A 15985-nucleotide genomic window follows, 5' to 3' on the forward strand; every position below is an offset into this window, starting at 1 on the left:
AAAATGATGGACCATTCAAGACTGGCAGATCTGTGTTTGCTGCAATCGATCTGCAAATCACTGAAAAAGATCTGTAATGTATGGGCGCAGATTGCTAGATTGGGGAATCCTAAAATCGGGCAATAAATCTTCAAATTGTTCAATTGTGGTTTTCAGGTTGCTGATGTTTGGAACCTTTAGATGCATGCAACTTGGCAAACTGAAGAACATCAATATTTAGCTCAATGACAATCTGTGTGCAACTATGATTTGGCACCTTTGAGTAAGAAAGTTTTGGCAATAAAAAAAGCACTGACTTCCAAAAAAGTCTTCAATATGGGTATTGTAAAAAAAAAACACCAGATGCCAGTATATTGTCTGTGTATTTGACCAGCTGTATGAGTAAATGTAAGTACAGAGACAATGCAATACAGAATTGATTAAAAAGGGGAATGTGAAATACTGTACATGTGCAATTCCTACAATGGGGAATAAACATACACAGTTAATAATCTATATGATTCAAAAAAATTGTGAGACGTTGGTGGGCAAAAGTAGAAATAATAGGCCTGATTCATTAAGGCTCGCTATTGTGATTGCAGCTCCGTAATCACACGCAGATCTGCTGTGAAAATATGCTAATGAATGCTATCGCAATCCCATCACACTGCCAGCATAGAGACGCCCACTGCCTCCCACTACCGCTATCTTACATCTGTAATACCTTGCAAACCTCCATGAGCATCGGTAACATGGAGTACCATCAGCCCCTCATGCAGAATTACAGCAGCCCTGACCTTACTTAGAAATTGCCAAACTCATAGCATGCAGAAAGTACTTAAGCTGCGTATGCAATCATACTGGCTAATCATACTGGCTAATTTATGCACACTCATGCAACAGCGTTCAAACGGACAAACACGCCTGCGTTTCTCCAACCACTTCCCCGTCACCACCCCCAAATGCTCACTGCCTGTCAATCACTGTGCAATGGGTCTTGGTGCTCTGCGATGCATGTGCAGTATGCAACAATCGTCCAGCTGCGTATGTTTTAGCAGTAGCGATCCTTTATGAATCAGGCCCACTGTTCGCTATAATCAGACTTCCCCTGATGGTAGCAAAACTTATAATATTGTGATAATGCAAATGCTATTATAAACAATAGAAATGTACACACATAATATTCTGGTTGAACACGTATGAAGTTAAAATACACTGCACACTGTTTTCTCGCATACACGATCACAAATATTGCCATTCATAAACATTTTGCACTAAAGTAACACAGTAAGAAGAATGAGTACCACAATGCTTGTAAGTTCCTTTTATAAGGTTATAGACTTGTGACATCTGTTAGTGCTTTCTAATTAGTTTTATGCACTGTCAATGGTCTAAGGGCCTAATTCAGACCCGCTCACTAGGATATGTTTGCACGTAGCCTGCCAATGTTTGCAATCTGCGCATAAGACGCAGTGCACGAACCAGTCACTGCGATCGGAGAGCGATCACCCCTTGTACACAGACGTCCGCAAGCATGAGTGACAGGTCGTGCCATTTGTGGATGGTAACGGGGGGTGTGGTGGGTCCGATGTTACTCGATGTTACCGATTTGTTTCATACAGTTCCTGGAGATGACGTATGTTACTAAGGGAAAGTTGGCGTCTTGTGTCCGTCTCTTGAAAAAGCCGCCCCAGTGCGGAGAAACGCATTGAGGGTACGGAGTTATTCGGCTGTGTGGCAGGATCTCATTAGACTTATTAAACTTGTGGCAGGATTTCATCATCTACACCAGGCTTGTGAATTGCAGTTGCCGGCACCCACGTGACTCCACCTAGCCCTGAGGGGGTGAGAGACTCACAGTGCTAGGTTTGGAGTGACCACGGAGAGAGAAGCCGCTTCACTGCGCCAGGACATGCATCCATATGACTGGAGGATTTACAGCTTTAGAGCTGCTGGAGCGGTGCTCTCATACAAATGGATTGTGAGTACTGTGGAGGGCTGAGTCTATTTGAGCTGACCCTCACTTGCCAGTCATTTAAACTCTGGTTGTTCTGAAAATTTTTCACTGAAATTTATTGAAGACCATTATTCTTATTTGTGAGCACATTCACAAACTTTAAAAACCTGCTTCAGTGTCACGACTCACCATTGCTGTACTGTTTGAGAATTGCTACATAATATCATCTCTAACTCTACTGGACAGTGTGATTACCATTATAGGTGTTTACTCTACTATACAAATTACATGTCACACGCGGATTTCTATGTGTTGATTTTATTGGATGCATATGCTATTTATTTTATTTAATTCTTTCATCATTATTATATAAATGGAATTGCTACCCATTTTTTGGGATATTGTAATATTGCTTATTATTGATTATTGAGTATTGTTTTCTTCTAATAAATATCGGTACAATATCCCTTGCTGTGAGAGATAAGCGCCGTCTATAATTTTGTTTTTTTCCGGATGATGGGCGTCTAAATACATACCACGATCGCATGACAAGACATAGTGGGCATGCTAATGTCTTGCTAGCGATCCCGGGATCTGCATACTCTGGCTACTGAATGAGAACTCATCCTAGCGAACTGTTCTGAATCAGGCTCTAAGTTTCCATGTAAATTATTTGACAAACTTTGAATTGTTGCATTTCTGTAAAATATAAGAATTTATTGATCACTTCCATAAATTTAACTATTTACAACTTTAAACTAGAGATGTGGGAGTTCGGTTCCCAGAGAACTGACAGCAACGGAATTTAGGGGCTCCAAGTCTAACCGAGTGCCGGTCCGGATCTTCCCGCGCTTTAGAACTCGGCATTTAAAACCGAAGTCAGGTTTTGGATTGCATGTGAACTGGTCAAAATTACATAATTTTAGCTTTTTTTTTTTTTAAATACACATCCAAAAGCAAAATCAAAACACGTGAGGGTGGTTTTGCAAAATCAAAACACGAAGATGAATCTGGATCCAAAAATTAAATACGGGGGTCGGCGTAGTGGCGGAACTTGTGAGTGGTGGGCCCAAGTAAAAAAATTTGCTTTGGGCCCTCCTCCTCCACCCTACTCCACGTTCAAAGTGCAGTGGGTGACAAGGAGAGGTAGAGGGTGAAAGGGAGAGGAAACAGGTAGACAAAGAGAGGCAAGAATGTGACAAGGAGAGGGTGACAGAAAGAAGCAGTGGGTGACAGGGAGAGATAACAAGCAGTGAGTGACAGGGAGAGGGACGAGGCAGTGGGTGACAGGGAGAGGGTGAATAGGGAGAACTGACAGGCAGTGGGTGACAGGGACAAGCAGTGGATGACAGGGAGAGGTGACAGGGAGATAGAAGAAGCAGTGGGTGACAGAGAAGAGGGTGAGAGGTGACAGGGAGAAGCAGTGGGTGACAGAGAGGGGGAGAGGGGGACTGGGATAGTTGACAGGCAATGGATGAAATGGAGAGGGGATAGGCAGTGGGTGGCAGGGACAGAGTGATAGGGAGAGGTGACAAGCAGTAGTGACAGGAAAAAGCAGTGGGTGAGAGGGAGAGGTGACAGGAAGTGGGTGAGAGGGAGGGGCAGTGGGTGACAGGGAGAGGGTGATAGGGAGAGGTGACAGGCAGTGGATGACATGGAGATGCAGTGGGTGCCCGACATATTATACCACACTGTAGTGCCCCCACATTCTGTAACACTGTAATGCTCCACACATGTCACACTATAGTGCACACACATGCCACCTGTAGTGCCCACACATGATGCCACACTGTAGTGCCCTGCCCACACAGTATGCCACACTGTAGTCCCCACACATTACGCCACCTCTAGTGCCCACACATTATGCTACACTGTAGTGTCCACACATTATGCTACACTGTAGTACCCACACATTATCCCACCAAAAAAGTGGGGGACCTACTGTACTGTTAACAGCCGCAGAGACCAGAGCCGGCGTTTGCCACATCACTACACCGCACTAAGCTGCACCTGGACAGCCCAGCTCATTACCCGGGACTGTGGATGGTGGATGCTGCCAGGAATTGAATGTTTACTTTTACACTGAGAAAGATCAAGGGACAACAGGATTCTTTCATAGACGTCCATCTAGGTGAAACTAATGAATTGGAAAAGTTGAGGAGAGAGATTTCAAATGTACATGTAAGTAAGGATATTGTCATCCCAGCAAAAGGATTCACATTTACTTATTGGCTGGTTTTTCTCTTCTTTCGGAGGGAAAAAGAGGAAGATACGCATTTCTATTGGACAGAAGACTGGTGATTCATATGGACTTCCTTTAGATTTTATAGTGGACAGTGTTTGAGAGGTACCCTTAGGAAATTGCGCTTGGTATTTATGTCTATTTGTATTATGCCACCTGTAGTTCCCACACATTATGCCACCTGTAGTGCCCAAACATTATGCCACACTGCAGTGCCACACATTATACCAGTGCAGTGCCCACACATTATGCCACCTCTAGTGCCCACACATTATGCTACACTGTAGTCCCCACCGGTAGTTCCACCCCTGGGTCGGCGCACATCTCTACTTTAAACTAGAGATGAGCTGTTCAGTTTTGATAACCGAACACAACTGAACTGTGGGGTTCAGAGTTGAACAGAGTCCCGCCTCGGATCACTTTTCTGGTTCTGATTCCTAACTTGGGTCTAATCGCAAGTTCGGAACTCAGATCACAAACCTTATCTTGCGTGTTTTCATTTGCATTTAGTTCCCTCCCTCGTAATTTCAGTTGCTTTGTGGTGGTCAAAATTGACTGGAAATGACTGAGAATTAATGTTATTGATGTTAATCAGAGTTGCAACAGGGCACAATTGCGTCCAGGCATCCTGCTTGCCAGGAGCAAGAGCCATGGGTCGGCAACAGTGCATCTGCATTGCGGCAAGGGTCGCCCATAGCTAGTTGTGGCCCTGATGTTTGCAGGAGCAAAAAACAATTACAAGTTAGATGATTTTAGCTAGTTTTATAAATTTTTAAAGAAAAACTAAAACAAACCAAAAAACTTTATACATGTTTATATGAAAGTCACCTAAAGCCTCCAAATAAATGAGCTAGTAATGCATTAATAATGCAAACTCCAAACAATTGCATTTACTATTTATCAAGGTTTTATTCATACTGTACTGCAGTTTCTGCATAATTTTATGTATCCTCACCATGTACGAATAGCCTAATGCAGGATATTTCACGGAAATCTCCTGCAAAAGGCCAATAAGCACTGCATATCACAATCCCCATTATTATCAGCAGGGACTACGGTCTGATCCCTATGTACCAAAGTTTGGCCCTGTTGGTTTAAGTCATCTTCAGATTCCTGTCAGATTCTAAAGAGGAGCCTTTAGAAAATGTGATAAACTCCTCCAATGTACCTGGGTTGTAACTTGCGGGACAGTGGTTATCACTACCGCTGTCCTTGTGAGTTTCAGTTACTATATACAAAGGAATTTTTTGTCAAAAATGTAAATCTGTCATGATACATACTGTTAATGATTGCAGCAACCCTTCAAATTAAAAGGAACTGCTTGTCCCTACACTTTGAAATAAATTCCTAAGTAAACCCAAATAAAAGTAAAAATAAAAAACAAATGCTTGTATCATTACTAAATTTAAAAATAGTGAGTTGTCCATAATTTTTTTAAATATTTTAGGATTTACAAATTTTTCTATTCCCTATAATACAAAAGATCTATTTTCTCCTGTTAAACTAATTGTAATAAATCCCACCTAACTTTTTAGCCCCATCACTACTGATACTATATTGCAATAGCTTTTGGCTTGCTGCCCTCTAGAATAATAAGCTAACATGAGAAACAGTTACAGTGCAGTTTGTTGGAGGTCTCCTGGGAAATTAATGGCCATTACATAAAGAAAGTCATGTTTTCAGTGAACCCTATTGCAGCTCGTTATCTGAATGAAGTGCTTTGCGCTAGCAGTGGTTTTGCTGGAGGAAACACTTACTTCCTTAGACATTTTCTGCACTGCCAGAAGGGATAAAGATATGTTAGAAGTCTGTGCAGTCTGTCCTATTCATTTATCCCGTCTTCCTCTCAGGTGTGTGTGTTTCTCTCTCTTTTATCCCCATGCTTGGCTCCCTGACAGGACCTCCTACTGCATCTAGAAACATTTGTCTCTAAGCCTCCCGTACAGGATAATAATTTTCTTATCAAAGTACAATTACCCTCCAATTTACAGTTCATCCCATCTGTGATCGTAGCTAGGTAAATCATCCAAAAGTAGTTTTCCTTTTCATTGTAATATATAAGCATGCTCTCTTCCAGCTGTTTTAAACAATTAAGTTTTTGCCTCATAGTGATCTTCAATTGCAGTAATATTCACTAAAGCTTCATCACTCGTAAAGATTTGTGGGGGGCTACCTGAAATAAGTCAGACAGTTCACACTTTTTTTTGGCTGTAGCAGTTATCAATAGTATTGAGACTTGCACCTGCTCCATGCTGGGAGCAAAAGATCTATCTGAAACAGGTAACCTCTCTCTATGAATGAGTACGGAGGTTGACTTACATACCCATGACAATCTCAGATGGTCTCCGCCCCGTTTCCATTGCACGGAAGCAAGTCAGGAAGAGGGCAGAATGCGGGAGAAATGCCTACTCTATCATGATTCGGGGGGTTACCTGAAAAATCGTGAGCCTCTCGCGTCTTCCGGGAGAGTAGGTATGTAAGCCCCATCTTCTCTTCAATGACCCTTGTCTCAAGTACAAAAATGAGATCATGTTTTGTGGGGAGAGATATTGAAATACAGTACAATTTTTATAATCCTCTATTTATAAAGTGACAACATATTACATAGTGCTGTACTGTACATTGAGGATATAATTACAAACAAATTACAAGCAAGATGAAACTGTAAAGATGGCCCTACTGAAATGAGAGGTTTGGGATACACAATTAACTATAATTGAACAGTCAGTACAAAAACTGAAGCTTCTCTAGAAACAAAAGATGAAAGAGGTTGAAATCGGCAAAATGTCCTAACATATCTACAATGACTGGTTTATATTTCATGTCTATGCCATGTAATTTAATAAATTTATACCAACTTTCTCCTCTGGCAAAGTACCTGGCGGGGAGATGCAGCTGATTACTGTGGGTGGCGGTCTGGTCGCTTCTCATCATTGTGGGCCCACACCACACATTTAATTAAGAAGCGGGTGAGAAGTGTGAGGATGACTTACTCTACTGGGAGTCTGTGGAAATCCTCATAAAATTTGTGAGAGTAGGCAATTATGCTGCTATAATGGTTGCTTACAATTAGAGATATGCATGGACCATGGATCCCCCATGTTTTGGTTTTGGTTCTAATTCATCATCAGGTATTGGCAAAACCACCCTCAAGTGTTTCGGTTCAGATTTTGGTTTTGGTTCGGTTTTAAAAATCGATAAAAAAATTATAAAAACAGATAAAATCATGTAATTTAGACCCGTTTACATGCAATCCAAAACCTGAGTTCAGTTTTTAAATCCAATTTCTGAACTGACAGCAGACCCGAATTGGGACTAGGGGCTCGATTCAGACCCGTTCGCTAGGAAGCGTTGGCACGCAGACTGGCGATGTTTGCATTGTGCATGTGCGCGAACCTGTCCGAGCAATCGGGAAGCATTCGCTCGCTGCGCATAAACTGCCCGGCTGAATGAGTGACAGGCGAAGCCATTTGTGGGTGGTAACAGGGGTTGGTCGATGAGAACGGGGGAATGGTGGTGCAGGCGTGCCTGAGCGCCTTAACGCCGTTTCAGAGGTGTGCATAATTAAGACGCAGTGTCATAGTACAAGTCACTTGGCTGATTTTTACACTGAAGTGCTCCCAGTGCTTGCGATTAGGGTATGGTCAACCACAAGTGCTGAGTATGCTTCCGATGGTACTCGATGTTACCAATGGTCGTATACACTTCCTGGAGATGACGTGCGCAAGTGGGCATCTTAAGACAAGCTGGTGGGCATCTGCATACACAGAGCGATAGCACGCCAAGACATAGTGGGCGTGCTAACGCCTTGCCTTTCCAGGTTTGCAGACGCTGGCTGCGTGCGAACGCATCTAGTGAGCGGGTCTGAATCGAGGCCTAGGTTCCACTTGGAACCCCAAAGTGATTCAGAACTGGGACTCGATTAGAATCGGAACCCTTAAGTTCGAGTCTGTTCGAATTTTAGGAAAACCACAGCACATATCTCTACTTATTATTATTATTATTATTATTATCATTATTATTATTATTGTTATGCTTTATTTATATGACACCACAAATGTTCCGCAGCGCCTTACATAGTACATAAATAAGTGAGGAAGTAACCAGTAACTTACAGCACAATACAATGCAGGACAGGGACACGGTTCATATACATTGCTGCATTAGCGATCATAACAATAAATAAAATAACAAGACGTAAGCAACCAAGTATTAGGCACACAAGTGGGGAGTGAGAAGAAGATGAACATATGAGTAAGGAGAAGCACAAGAGGTTAGAGTTCCCCGCTCATGAGAGCTTACAATCTAATGGGGAGGGGCAGAAAAACATGTGTGACACAGATGGGGTAGACAGGGAGTAAGGAGCAGGTAGCAGGAGGTTAGGATGAGAGCTGGAAGGCTTTGATTAAGTAGTGGGTCTTGAGAGCCCGTTTGAATATTTCTAGAGAGATGGAGAGTCTGATAGGGAGAGCGTTCCAGAGATAGGAAGGAGCATGGGCAAAATATTGGATGCAGGAGTTGGAGGAAATATTCAGTGGGCAAGAGAGGAGTGAATAGGGCAGATAGGAGTGTAAAAAGAGATAAGTTCAGAGAAGTAAATGGGATAGGAGTGGGTGAGGGCTTTGTAAGCAAGTGTAAGAATCTTGAATTGGGTTCTGAAGGGGAAGGGGAGCCAGTGGAGTGTTTTTAGGAGAGGGGAGGCAGATGTAAAACATTTGGAGAGGAAGATAAGCCAAGCAGCAGAATTGAGGACATATTGGAGTGGAAAGAGGTGGGAGTCAGGGAGGCCAGATAAAAGGATGTTACAGTAGTCCAATCTGGAGATGACGAGTGAGTGGATGAGAGTTTTAGTATCCTGGGTGAGAAAGGGTCTGATCTTGGAAATATTTTTTAGATGGATATGGCAGTACTGTGAGAGGTGCTGAATGAGTGGTTTGAAGGAAAGTAAGGAGTCCAGGATATCTCCAAGACCATACACTTTGGAGCTAGAGGAGATAGTAGTGCCATCAAGTGATAAAGAAATTAAAGGAAGTGAGGTTATTCGGGAGGGTGAGAAGATGATCAGCTCAGCCTTAGACATATTAAGTTTAAGAAAGCGCTGGGACATCCAGGAATAGATAGCAGAGAGGCAGTTGGAGATACAACTGAGGAGAGAGGGGGAGAGGTCAGGGGAGGAAAGGTAAATCTGAGGGCCTGATTCAGACACGCTCGCGAGTGCTCAGCGCTCACAAGTGAGTCGATGTTGGGCCAGTGCGCATACGCACGACGGACCCGGCTCCGTCGTGCTCATGCACAAGACCCGGATAGCGATGGGCAAGCCGTCGCTATGGGTCTCGCTACAAAGGGGGTGTGCTGTCGATGGTGAGTGACAGCATGCCCCCTTTGGTGGGCATACCGGGGCGTGGCTGGCCAGACGGAGGCGTTCCGTCTGGGGCCGGCCACACTGACATCACAAGTGATGTCAGTGGGAGTGCTTTTGGCTCTGATAGAGCCAAAAGCATTCCAGGGCTTGCGGCAGACGAGACCCTACCACAAGGATCTCGTCGCAAGCCCGATAGTCGCGATGGTCTAGACCATCGCGACCATCTTTTTGGCCACTCGCTATAGCTGTGGGTGGTCACCCATAGCTATGCGAGCGGCCGGGAGGCCGCTCTAAAATCAGGAAGGACGGCCCTGATTCAGAGTGAGCGCTCTGTCAGAGCGTCCGCTCTGAATCAGGGCCTGAGTATAATTGGCATAGAGATGATATTGGAGGTCAAAAGAGCTGATGATTTCACCAAGAGAACATGTATTGAGGGAGAATAGGAGAGGTCCATTGGGGAACATCTACCGTTAGTGGAAGTGGGGGGGTAAGGAGTCATGAAAGGATACAGAGAAGGAACATCCAGAGAGGTAGGAGGACAGCTAGAAGAGGACAGTGTCATGTAGACTAATGGAGTGAAGAATTTGCAGTGGAAGAGGGTGGTCCACAGTGTCAAAAGTAGCAGAGAGGTTGAGGAGAATGGCCCTTGGATTTGGCAGGAAGGAGGTCATTACTGACTTTTGTGAAGGCAGTTTCAGTGGAATGGAAAGAACGGAAGCCAGACTCAAATGGGGCAAGGAGGGAATGGGAGGAGAGAAAGGTGGTAAGGCAGTTGTAAACAATACACCTAAGGAGTTTGGAGAGAAAAGGGAGGAGAGAGATGGGTTGGTAGTTGGAGAGCGTATTAGGATCAAGGGAAGATTTTTTAAGAATGGGGGGAGACAAGATCATGTTTGAATGCAGAAGGGATAGTGCCAGAAGAGAGGGAGAGATTAAGGAGGTGGGCAACATGGAAACAGGCAGAAGGAGAGAGGTAGCGGAGGAGATGGGAAGGGATAGTAGCCATACACACTTTCCCCACTGCCAGCTGCTCTTGTTATTCCACTGAGAGTTGTGAGCTGGTAGTACCATGTAGGGGCAAATGCAGGATTTTTGGTTGAGAAACCTAAATTACAAGTATTATAAAGGTCAATGCGACAAAACATCTTCCATCTCAGGACTTTACAAACATCAGTTTGATAACTGAAAGAGTAACAAAACTTATATCAACAATGAATGTATTAATGTCATAACAGCATAAAATACTCACAGGTGTGAGACTGAGCGATAGCATTTAGATTGTATCACTAATATACCAGCTCCAGATTACACACACGCTTTATTGATAAATAGTTAAATTGGCAAGGCATATATACAAAAAAATCATTCAATAAACTGAAGCAACATCCAAGTAATGTTGGCTTGCAGCTACAGGGTCGTGTTGGGGGTCAGAATTAATTCTTTTAGACTTTTGCTCTCAGGGTTTACAATCTGTTTATGCTCAGGGCTTAGAAACATGTGTTGCTTGTTGAATAAAACTGTGGCAACTAAATAAAGATGTATGATGTGATTCATATATCCCATAAACCCTTGTGCCTGAAGTCTTGAATCAAAGTATTGATTGGTGTAAGAAGATGCTGATGGACATTCATTTTAAAGACATATTTTTAGTAGTCCGGACCATTTCTGAAATAATGTTTTATTAGATAACTTAAATATATGTTAAATACAAGTTTTTGTTTTTTATAATGCAATACATAACTCCTGCAATAGCTTTAAAGATGAAAATAAACAGAATATATAATTGTCTACAAAATAAGTCTACATTCACTTAATGAGGGTACTATGGGCTGTTCCTCATTTTCTGTGTTTAGGGGGAAATGTACTATACTAAGCTCTGGAAAGTAAAACAGTAAATTAGAGAGTGATAAACTACCAGCCCCTCAGATTCTAACTGTCATGTCGCAGGCTGTGTTTGAAAAATGACAGGAGCTGATTGGTTGGTAGTTTATCACTCTCTAATTTAATCACTCTCTAATTTATCACTTTCCAGAGCTTAGTACATCTGCCCCTTAGTGTATAACTGACTTCATTGCCTCATAGCTGTTTGAAACTATTGGCTATTTTACCTTTTATAATGACTGATTGGAATGAATCAGACCAGTTCCCTTACTACCTGACATTCTGTACTGTATATCCAATGAGACCTCCTTAGGTATGAACACAGATGGCTGCCAGCCTCCTGACAGCAACAGTGCTCTGTCATTATGAGCCTTCAGTAGCAGCAAAGAGCCCAGCTGTGTATGTAACAGCTGGTTGGATGCAGGACACAACACATTTATTTATACTGTGCATTGTGTTCTTTTGGCGCATTAAAAATTCAGACTTCGCAGAACATTTCTGTAACCTACAGTATATTGTCCAATTTTATTTGTTATGGTAAAATGTAATAGTGAATGAAACAATAATGTTATATTGTAGTATTCAAATTCACAGGGGAAGACTAAGGTTGGGTACACACTAGAACAATATCTTCATGATTTGTCATATTGGAATGACAAATCGTGAAGATAGTTTAGTGTGCACCCACAATTGCACACTCCCACAGGTCGCATATGCAATCTTCTGGTTGGTCGTGCTGCATGGCCAATCAGACGATATTGTATGTGGGGCTGTGGAGTTTAATGAAGACCGGAATGAGGTACTGTATCATTTCTTCGTTCATTAAATCGCATAGCGTGTACAGGAAATCTTGGATGGTCATTTAGATGCGTACCCAGCCTTAGACAATAGTGTCAAAGAGTACAAATTAGAAAGAAATTGTGATCAATGCTCATAAATCCATAACAAATGCTCATCAATTGTGGTGCCTACTAATATACAATTTAAATATTTTTAAATCAATATTAATGCTAATAAATGCCCACAAAATAAACAAATATTTCATAATTTAGTAATTTACCAGGAAGAAATTATGCTCACTTACCCATATTAACTCTGTATCCTCTTTCTTTGTCCTGCCTAGGGGTGCCGAGAGGAGGGGGTTGGGTAATAATTAGCTTGATGGAGGGGGCCAGGTCCACCCCCCGCCCCCCCTTAACTGTCGGCAGCAGCAGTTTGTGTCTCCCCAGCCAAGCACATGCTGCTGTGTGCTGGGCTGTTGTCCAGGGAGGCTGGCTGTGCATGGGGGGTAGGAGCGGTCACACTGATCGCTCCCTCAATTTTTTTTATAAGGAGGCGTGGTCATGCCTCCTTACATTAGGCCATGCCCCTGAAATTACCCAAGCCCACCACAGCTCTCTACAACATTGGCCCTGCCACACTGCATTGTTCATTATTTCCTGTCTAAGTCATTGCTGGAAACCTTTGTACTAGTACTTCCCTGGGACTTTCACTGTAACAAGATTTGATAATTAGGGCTTATGGCATTGTTGAGTGGCCATTTAAAAACACTGGTATTTTTAGATGTTACCTTTTACAGTAGATATACTAGGGCAATGTCACTACCAAGTGTCACCATCATATCCACTTATGGCTGTTGTTTTTTTGACCCTACAAATGTTCCCTTTCAAGTTTAGGTTAGCCAGTAGATCAATGCCTGCAGAACATGTCTGTTTTATGTCTTTAGACTATTAAATATGTTTATTTATTTATTTACTGCTGTGCATTTGGTAGATATAGAATAGAAAATTATGAATATGTGTCACCAGAACCACAGCTGTCACCTATATTGCTTACAGTATGCAAACACTTATCAAATCAGGGGCAAATGCAGAATTTCAAGAGGGGGGTTTCCAAATGCTTGATATTAGAGCTTGACTCTACTTGATGGCAGGTGCTCTCTGGTCCGATGCTCTAATTGAGTGCACCAATACACACACACAGCAGACTTGGCAGACAAAGCTGCTGCCAGTGGGCAAGCGCAGCAGATCCATTCTATTCTTTATACTGCATGTAGAAAATGTTATCATATGCTACTGCTATTGTAGTCATAATTTGAGCTGCTGCCCAGTAAAGAGAAGTGATTTTTGGGCAACTGGAAATCTCCCCAATCCCCATCCCTCTGCTACAAATGCCTATGCTAAATTATGTGCTGTCTATATTAATTACTAACTAAACTGAACATATATTATAAAAATATACTGTGAATATTGCTGCAATCTATTTTGCCAGCAACATACACACATAGGAACTCATTCAGAGTCGGTCGAAGCGGCCGCACGGTCGTACGCCACCGATGTTTGCTATACTGCGCATGCGTAAAGTTCGCAATGCGCGTGCGCATACTAGCCACTATGATCAGAAATTTCTCTATCCTTGAACACAGCCAGGTCGGTAGTTTGAGTGACAGATTGAGGCGTTTGTGGGTGGTAACAGGGGAAGGTGCTTGAAAACGGGGGAGTGGAGATCCGAACGCAGGCGTGCCTAATTATGCGAACGGCATTTTATGGGAGTGCATACGGTTTATGAGAGTGCATAATTAACAAAGTAGCGTCATGGCACATGTGACGTGGAAGGTTTTTACACTGACATGATCGTAGAGCTTAAGAGAGGGTATGGTCAACCTTAAGCTCTACGACCAGTTCCGATGGTTCTCGATGGTCTCGATTAATCCTTATATGCCCGGAGATGACATGCAATGTGTACGAGAAGGGGGCATATGTTTGTGAATTCCGGCCACTTCCTCCCCTTGGTCGGCCTGCTACCGATCCGAACTTAGGGACGCAACTTGCGAGGGAATCATTTGCATATCCGTCCCCTTTTCCCGTATGACCGTGCGGCCGCTTCGACCGACTCTGAATGAGGTCCATAGTCTCTGAGTCATGTCCTATTCTCCAATTATGTTTTTACAGCCAGGTAATGAAGATTGTAGTCCTCATTCAAGCTGCAGTGTAACCTGTCATTTATAAAATAATTGCATTGCATTTGCTTCTAAAGTATTTATTTATTAACAGTTATTTATGCAGCACACTCATATTATGCAACACTTTGTAAAGAATATTTATTAATTCCCTGCCTCAGTGGAGCTTACAATCCATATTCCATATAAATTCAGCAAACTTCAGGCAGGCAGTGATACAGTATTTAACAATACTAATGGTCAGTAGCTCCAGGGCCATTGTGTTAATATTATCAATTGATAGAACAGCAGGAGGAAAAATCAAGTACTATAGTAGCTCTGAGACTGCTGCCACAAGTCATGATGATACTAGTCCTTCAACATCTACTAAAGCCGGGGCTCAAGCGCATAGAGGGTTTAAGTTAAGGCATCTGAAATCAAAACAATATTTTACATTGCTCAGGAAATAACATCACCTCTAATAAAGGGAAAGTTTCCTGCAGAAAACATAAAATTGCTAAATGCCATACATGACATGCAGTGGCAAGGAAAGGATCAGGCCTTGCCCATTATTTTTGAGTGGTGGTTCTGAAACTGCTTTCAGTCAGACATCTTCTTCTGCTTCACATGACACTGCAAGACCTTCTCACTCAAAGTCTAGAAGAGGTATCAAGTAAAGGAACATCAGTGCTGAAAAAAAGCACTAAGACAGAAGAACAAACCGTGTGTTGAGAAATGTCACAAGTCCCTGAGGAGAGTTAAAGGGTTTCAGGAGTGCTATGTGTGAGCCTGACCTTTCAGACACTGTACTCATAGAGAAGCACCCATCTTCAAATGTTGGGATGAGCAGCACAAGCAGAGGTGCTGATATAGAATTTGAGGATGTTACAGAGGAAGTGCAACAGGATGAGGAGGATATTTGCATAGCTGATGCTGTTAATGAGGATGTTGATTATGAGGATGTTGTGTTCTGTTGGTGGAGGTGGATCTTCATCCCAATAAGGGGATTAAGAAGACTACTAGTAGTAATTTCAAAAACAATTGACTGTTAAACAATCCTTTGCCAGAGGAAGAAAGTACGAAGGCTGTCACCCAGTTGCACAGCAGATCACTGAAGCCATGATGGCTATGCTAGTATTAGATATGCAATCTCAAAGAAAGAATGGATGGTACCTTCAAATAGTGCTATAAACCTTTTCACAAGGCAGCCATTACAGTTACATTAGGGAGCAACACCTACTCCCTTTGGAATATGTCCTCATGAACTATAATGGTTTATGTAATTGGCACTGAGTTCCAAAGAAGATGTGAATATACTTGGTGAGGTTTAAGCAGGCCATACACCAGACCAACTTTCCTCCAACTATCCAACTGATAAACCATCCAACTTGTCTGTCCAACTAAAATGGAGCCCCACACACCTAACCAACTTTTTAATAAAACCAGGACCTTATTGCTTATTATTAGCACTATCCCACTGTAACACATCTAAAGGGTGAGAGATCTAATGGGGCATATCCAATTAATTATCACGCAGGTTGGGATTCAATTAGCGGGGATTCCACGTGCACTTGTCCCCCGAGACCCCGCGCATGAGTCCCCGCTGTCGGACTTTACCTCACACCT

This window comes from Taudactylus pleione, unplaced genomic scaffold (assembly GCF_031769625.1).
Source record: "Taudactylus pleione unplaced genomic scaffold, aTauple2 ptg000372l, whole genome shotgun sequence".
NCBI lineage: Eukaryota > Metazoa > Chordata > Amphibia > Anura > Myobatrachidae > Taudactylus > Taudactylus pleione.